Source organism: Polyodon spathula, chromosome 28, assembly GCF_017654505.1.
Source record: "Polyodon spathula isolate WHYD16114869_AA chromosome 28, ASM1765450v1, whole genome shotgun sequence".
NCBI classification, from domain to species: domain Eukaryota; kingdom Metazoa; phylum Chordata; class Actinopteri; order Acipenseriformes; family Polyodontidae; genus Polyodon; species Polyodon spathula.
In genome coordinates, this window is record NC_054561.1 from 2,388,830 (window position 1) to 2,397,008 (window position 8,179).

The following is an 8,179-nucleotide window of genomic DNA, read 5'->3' on the forward strand; positions in this document are numbered from 1 at the left end:
TAATAACACAATCATAATCTGACATTATCTTGGAGTTTTCGTTTATGAGTGCGGACATCGAAAGTGCAGCAGAAAATGCAAATAAAAAGATTCTCTGTAGCACAACCTACTGTCTCTGTTTTCCCTGGATAGTAGCAATACTATCAATGTTTGCTATTGTATGAATATAGGATTTCTAAAGAGATTTTAAACTGGAGGTTCAGTGTTTTTTTTTGTACCTCAGAGGTGGCAACCCTAACGGTGACAGGGAACAGATGTATTGGAGTGGTTCTTATAACCTGTTTATGTTACTCTACAGCAAAAAAGGTAGTAGTTTTTTTGGACAGTGTATGTTCAAATTGCGGGAGAAGGTGGAAAAAACTTAACACCCCAGGCATGTTTAGCTGCTGAAAATGCTGATGCTTCCTTGATGCTTTTGGAATTGCATTGCGCTTGCTGTGTTGACAAAGCTGTCACACTGTTACAGTCCTGTGATTGACACAGTTAGGTGAAGCAGAAATATGAAGGACAAATAGACAAGAATTGAGGTTAAACATTACAAGCTACTGCGGATTGCATTAATGCAGAAATACACAGAGGATGTTTTAAAAGAGTATCTCTTCAAGCATTGTCTCCAACCCTTCCACAATCTAATAAGAATATTATAAAAGATGTTTTAGACCCTGGCTTGTATCCCACAAAAGAGTCTTTTCTCTGAATGGAAACATTTTCTTCCAAGTTCCTGGATTTTTTTTTTTTTTTTTAATCGAAGCAAGATTAGCCTGCTGGATGTACTGTGTGATTGTCAGAGGCTTAAGTGATCCAGATGAACTGCTGAGGAATGTACATTAAATGAACTTGTTTAGAATGCAGTGGTCTCTTTTACAAGGGGCGTCACAGAAGGCAAAATAGAAAACAGTATTCCTTCACAGTTAATCATGTGTCGGACAATTAAAGACATCGGTGTAAGAACCTGTCGGCCCAAATGTCAGTGTCTCTTAAGTACTCTAATACCTCTTTTCCACGCACCGCTCAACCTGGGTTGAAAACCCCGCTGGTCCTGATGCTGTGTTTCCATGTTCATTTAGCCGACCCGCGTTGGCCGCCAATCTGTGCTGCCCCTGATGTTTTTTTTGGACCATTTCCCAAAGCGGGATGGGTGAAAATACAGAACAACAGTGACCAATCAAGTGACGTAAACCTTTAATCCACATGAGGGTTGAGCGGGTTTCTCCATGCTTCAATATTCTCGTAAAATCCTAAGAATTGTTCGGATTATCGGAAGCAGAGAGCAATCGTATCCATCCTTTCGGTTTTGTAAACAATTGAAAACGTTTGCTGGGAAAGAACCGCCAACATCCGTTGAAAACACATTGCATGGAGACATGTTTACCCTTCCTTTTAACCTCACTTCACTGACTGGGGTCAGACTCTGTAATAGCGGTGGATCATATTACATTTAAGACCTTACTCTTGATTTATAATTCGGGGAACAGGAACTACATGTGAATTGCTGCATCCCTATATCCCTAGATGCCAAATCCACTCCTCAAGTTTTCAGTTGCTGACCGCGTCAATCAGGGAGGCTGGCAGAAGTTTTTCTACTTAAATGTTTGACTTTTCCTTTTGCTTGCACTGATCTGTTCCAAATTGCTGGACCGTTCTTACCCCACAGTGTCGTAAAGACACTTGCCATGGGGGCAGTGTGCAGGGAGCTGTCCTATCACTGGCAGATAGTCTTGTTCTAAAAACGCAGTCCATTTCTCCCTTTGAATTTCCATTTATAGTATGTTGAGGTTTTTCTTTTTTTTTTTCCATTTTCAATTCCTATAGGCAAAAAAAAAAAAAAAAGAGGATTCAGTCACTTGAATTAAATTGTCACCAAGCCAGAGAATTAACATAAGAATGTGTTTGTGTGTGTTCCTGTGGGTTTGGGAGAAGGAGCATGTTTTGAAATTGCAATCCACATTCGGCTTCACTGATAGTTAGGGTTAGTGAGTCCATAAGCTGAATTGAAGTCCTCAGTACAGTACAGTGACTTGCTGGTGGGGGCTATCATTCGCAGCTGGGGTTTTCCTTGGATCTTCCTGGTTCTGAGTGTTATAATCAGCGTTTCTTATTAGATGAATATAGGATTTATAAAGAGAGTCTCAACTTTTTAACAACTCCCCTTCAGTTGGAAAGCCCCTTTTTTAATACCTCAGAAGTGGCAACCCTATTCACATTTAAAAAAAAGGAACATTCAAAACATTTTCTGAAACACGTCCATGTGTAAAAACAATAAGTGATACATGAGTGATTTGGAGCTACCTTTTCACGTCTGTTACCAACGATGTACTCTTCAACGTTAAAACAAACACACAAGGAGTCTTGTAATATGTTTGTGGTATTTTTTTTTTTTGTTTATTTGAAAAGGTTTATTGTACCCTGTTGGCAACGGAGTGAGAGCCGAAAAAAAAAACAGACACGTGGCATCACCCATGTGCAAAATGAATATATGCAATACATTTTGGCTTCTGTTAACTCATATGGAGGTGACCCCTTTCATAAATGAGGGTCTTTTAATTTGGTTGATTCATAAGCAGTGCACATCTGAACATTTCTTTATGAAAGGCAATACAATACAATAAAATATAGATTTATTTTTACACAGCACCTTTCACACCATAGCATCCCAGAGCATACAGGCAGAATAATTATGGTGCATTACTATGGTGTGTTTTCCAGCACATGATACCTGTATTGAATGTCCGTTCTACATAGGGGGCGAGTTGAGGATGTAATCAATGTGACTGTATGCCCCATTGTGGAACTGAGAGAACGTGACTGACACTATGTGGCCCAGTTACCTTATTATAAAAAGAGTGGATTACAGTGCATTTTCATCTGAGTATGTGCACACTGGTAAATCAAATCAAAAATAAAAACGAGGGTCTGTACGGTATGTTCCATTCTGATACAGCACATTGCAATGACAGCTAAGACAAGAAATGACATTTTGAATAACGAGAGCCGTCTGGGTCGCCTTTATTATTCGTACAAGGAGGATGAAGAACGAGCTGAGTATGCCTTTGCTACACCGAGAGCAGTGTCTCATTTCTCCCTCAATTAGCTCCTCATTTGCTATATCCCAGGAACCAGTTTCAGAGCTAGCTTTATGCACTATTAATAATTCATTGCTATCATTGAAGAGGTTAGGGTTCTGGCTCTGTTTAATGATTTTGCATTGGACTTCTAAACGACACTAATCTTTGAAGATCCATATGCTTTACAAGGCCTTACAGACAGATACCCTTTCTACATGCTGTGCCCTCCTGTTTTACTGCAACCGTGGCTTTCTGGCACAGAGAACGTTGAGTAGACTCTAATACTGATGGAAAAGACCCAATTATTCATTTAGTTTATCTAAATCAAAGTTGTATTTATTTTTAAATAGCCAGGGCACAGATATTGAAGTCTGGTCATAGCTAAAGCGAAGCAAGGATAGGGCTGGCAGTTACCTAGATGGGATGAAGGTGGCGCTGGGAAGTTGAAGGTATTGGCCCTTGAAAGATTACGGTCCTGTCTCCCTGCTACGGTCTCACTATTTTGAAGGACGAACAGCGGCGTTGCAATCAAATTACTTCCACTGGGTGGCACTGTGGGCTTGGCAAAAATCCAATAGAAGTAAATAGATAAATAAAAATAATAATAGATAATAATAATTTTTTTTTTTTTGGGGGGGGGGGGGGGGGGGGGGGGGGGGGGTGTGCTAATAAGGACCTAGGGACCTGTTTTTTTAAGTGTTAGCCCCACATATTAAGTCTATACGGTAACTGCAGCAGTATGCTTACATTGAAGCCTGCGGGATGTTTATTAGACCCGGTTTGACACAGACAGCCTTAAAAAAAAAACTTGAGAGAGAACCGCTTCAAGCTCCAGTCATTCTCCAGTTTCTGTTGTTAATAATTTGATGGGAGCACAATCTCTACCCCTCCTTGATGAGTTAAGTTGATGTGTTGCCAGTCACAGAGACACGAGGAACCCTGACTTGGAGTAGAGAGGAGGCAAGGGGCGGTGGGGATAAAAAATAAAAGCGCAGGATCAGCCTTGAAGTGGAGCGAGTGGAAACACGTCTTGTTGAGGGTTGCACGTTAGCTGTGAAGGAGATTTGACAGATCCAATTATAAAGCGCAGTCTCACTGGAATATGCGCCCCCTGATATTCACCAGCATTAAAATTGAGTTTCGGACTGTTAAAAAGAAGTTATTTGTAAATAAACACTGAATCAAAGACATGTGGATCTGAACCTTTCTATTCAGATCCCTGTAGCTTATTACTATGCTATCAGTGTGTGTGCATGTGTGTGTGTGTGTGTGTGTATATGTATATATATATATATATATATATATATATATATATATATATATATATATATAAAACTGCTGTGTTACAAAACATATAACGTCAAAAATAAAGGTAATGTAGGCACACAAAAATGTGAATAATTGGTAATGAAATTACCCATCGTCATCACTGTACAGGTGTAGCATTGTTTGGTGGACTTGATCCATAACGATGCTTATGTAAACTATAGTATTCATTCATCCTCCTACAGTAATCAAGGGACCCCAGGTGGTGCCAAATCTGGTCTAATAAAGTGGCCAGGCAGTGTACGTGTGTGTATTAAAAGATTTACACATTAAGTACATTGTAACTATGCATAATAGCATTGTAATGATGTATAAGTACACATGTATTTACTGAGTAACTGCTATATAAATACACAGTAATTAGACACAATGTAAAGTGTTGCCAGCTTTTGATAAGTCTTGGTAAGAAAAAAAAAAAATTTAGAAATGGTATGGCCATTCGATTTGTTACATATTTCCAGCCAGATGAATGAATGTGCTTTTAGAAATAATTTCGATCTGAATATGGTCTGGGCGCTGGCAATGACCTTTAGTTTGCCTGCCTAAGACACTGTGTAACTTTGATTGAGAAGAGCAACTATTAATCCCATCCAGACGCTCCTAGTGAAGGCTCATGAAGACCATTTGTCAAGCACCTTCCCAGCCACAATATATCTGTCAGAGCAGCTCCAATGCTAAGGCTCCTTAACTGTCTGGCTCATTCTGCTGTGGGAAGTTATGTGTTTTGAGCACTATCACTAGCCACACAAATTCAAGGTTTCTGTGAAGGGCAAAGAAATAACAAAAGGATAAAACAAAAACAAAAATTTAAAAAACTGGAAATTTGGAAAAAGGGCACGTCAAATAGAACTACAGGCACAAAAACCAATCCTAAATCTTTATAAGCACTATACATGCCAACACACTTATTATAAGACCCCCATTGCTTTTTGTAGTTTTGATTTGTTGTGCATATGAAATCAAACCACTGCAACCCGGAATTTTGGAAAATCTGTCAAAATAGGCAACTTAGTGATTGTCTAATTAATGATTAGAAGGCCATGCATGCAGTTTATTTAAAATAGTAAGAGAAAAGGAACACATAGCGACACATGATAAAATTCAGGAGGCTTTTTAGAAGTTCTTTAAGATGCCTAATTAAAGCACAAAGTGGTCTAACATTTTCACACATGATGTTCCCATATCACCGATTACTAACTGAAAATTGAAATTCTCGCACCCAGAGGTTTACTTGCAGGTAGATATATAAATTACATAAATGACAAAATAGGAGGTGTTCTAATAACACACTACTATACATCATAATAGCACAACAAGAAGTGGCCAAAGAATGTATAATTGGAAGAAGTGTGAATAACCCTATTGCCAGCCTCAAGCCCTCACTCACTGACTGAATTGAAGAAAATTAGCTAAATATTAAACGTGGATAATAAACCCTCTTCTCCCCCTCTCCTGAATCATCTGATCCAAAGGGATTGAAAACTCCAGGAACAGTCTATTTCTGACACGGTGGTTAATACGATTGTAACTGAATCATGGCGTCAGTCTCGTCGTTTTACGTCTCGATTTGAAAAATAAAAAAACTAAAACTTGCTTGCAGTTTTCAGTAGCATTAATGTACTCCCCCCCCCTCCCCCTCCCATTATCGCATTGCCCGAACCCCTTGATAACATTACAGCATTATTATGTACAGATGGGTAAGCTATGCCCTGTGCATTATTGGTAGTAATTAAAAAAGGTGATATTTCCCATCGCTATTGTGAATCCGAGTCTCATAGTTTGCTTTACAGCATCTGCCTTCCAGGAGAACATTAGTTAGTTTCTGAGACGTCTTTCTCACAAATACCTCCATTTAGACGGTAGTTGATTTGAAACAGCAGCACAGACTGCATACAGGTATCCTAATATTAGCTAGGCACTTGCACTGGATGTCAGAGAATATAAAACTGCATTTTTCAAACCAGCAAATCCAAGGACTAATATGTGCCTGGCACCAGCCGTGACACTTAGCAATACTTAATTCATGTAATTACATAATATTAAAAGGAATCATTAAACCCCCCATTTCGGGATTGAAAATTTTTGAAGCCATTGTCTAGGCAACAGGAAACTGTGCCAGAATCCTAAGAAGCCAGTACTAATGCCAATATTAGATTTTTTTCCCCTCTTGGGAAATACTGTTCCTATTTGTCCTTCATACTAGCACATACAGTAAATGTCCAGAAGGGGGCATTGGTGTATATACTGTATAGGTAGTTCTGTTTCGAACAAAAGATGGGAGGTAATTTGTTCAGAGGCTGTTTTGATTGATTTACTTAGAGGCTTTTTTTAAATTTTTTTAATTTTTTATAAAAAGTGATTTACCCCAGAGTGTAATTTCATGCAAAGCTGTATTTTTAATGTAAGTATTTTTGGTGTTTTATTTGTAAAGAACTTAACCCTATTTTCACCCTATGCTGTTAATACTGTATAAGCATAATGCCCGAATTAACTTTTTATTTGATTTCTAAATTGAAACTTAACCATTATCTCCCTGTTTCTTGTTCTTGGTGCTGAATGGATATACTTGGCAGGACCAGCGCAGGGATAAAGCCAGACAGATTTTAATATAGACTGTGTGTGTGCGAGACTCCTCGCGGTATTCTAACGCTCCATTTGTTTTAATTTCCCCCCTCGGTTTATTCAACACCGCGCATTATGAACTTCAAGAAGAATAAGGCTGTCACAGGGAATCTTTTTAATCAGGGTTGGAGACAAAAGAGAGTAATGTGTGCAGATACGGCGAGCCTCGAAGACAAAGGAAGAAGAATTAAAGTAGTTTAAGAAGAGTAATCTTCAGGATGGTGTATTCCCTAATCAGAAAACAGAAAAAAAAGGATGTTTGGTTAACAGCTGGGCAAGCCAAAATTTGATTTTTTTTTCCACCCCAAAGGATCTAGTAATACATATTTTATAATCAACGATTGCTGGAGGTATTTTTTGTTTTACCATATTCTTTCCAATAAACCCTACCATGAATTTAGAAAGCAATTCTAAGGTATTTCATAATATATTAGTTAAAAATATATATGATTTAATAATAATCACAACAAATATATAACAGCAATAATAATAATAATAATAATAATAATTATAATAATAATAATAATTATTATTATTACTTTAGTTTACAGATCAATTTATAAAGCACCTATACATATCTATTAACATTATTAAAGATTTAGATGATTATTAACCAGTAACCACAATAAATGATAAACTAATCATGTTGTATTTATAATTCAGTTGAGAATGAGACTCGGTGACACAGCTATTCAATTTCAATTTGGCATTAGCGTGCCCAAAGTCCAGAGCTTGTACTGCCACCTTCTGGACAGAAAGATATAGCAACCCTGCCGAATCAGTACCTGTCTTTTTAAAAATCCATCGGTGCTCCAGCAATGAGCCTATTAGTGTACTGACTCGCATTCTGTGTTTGAGGTACTGATTTAGAAAGCTTAATTGTGTTGCGAAACATGGTTTAAAATGATCTGGTCACTCCCAATTCCTTGTAGCGCCTTAAACTGTATTGATACGAGAACTGGGTTATGCCAATATGTGTTACTGCAGTGGTTAATTTTGATTTCATTAATGTTTTTTTTTTTTTTTTTTTTTTTTAATCACAACAGCATTTATGTAAGTCTAGTACAGCTGTTTCACACATAGTGTCGTTGTGGAAAGGCTTTTTGATTGAAAGTGTCTAATTTATCTGAAAAGCAGAAGAAATTTGAATAATTATTCCCAAGCAA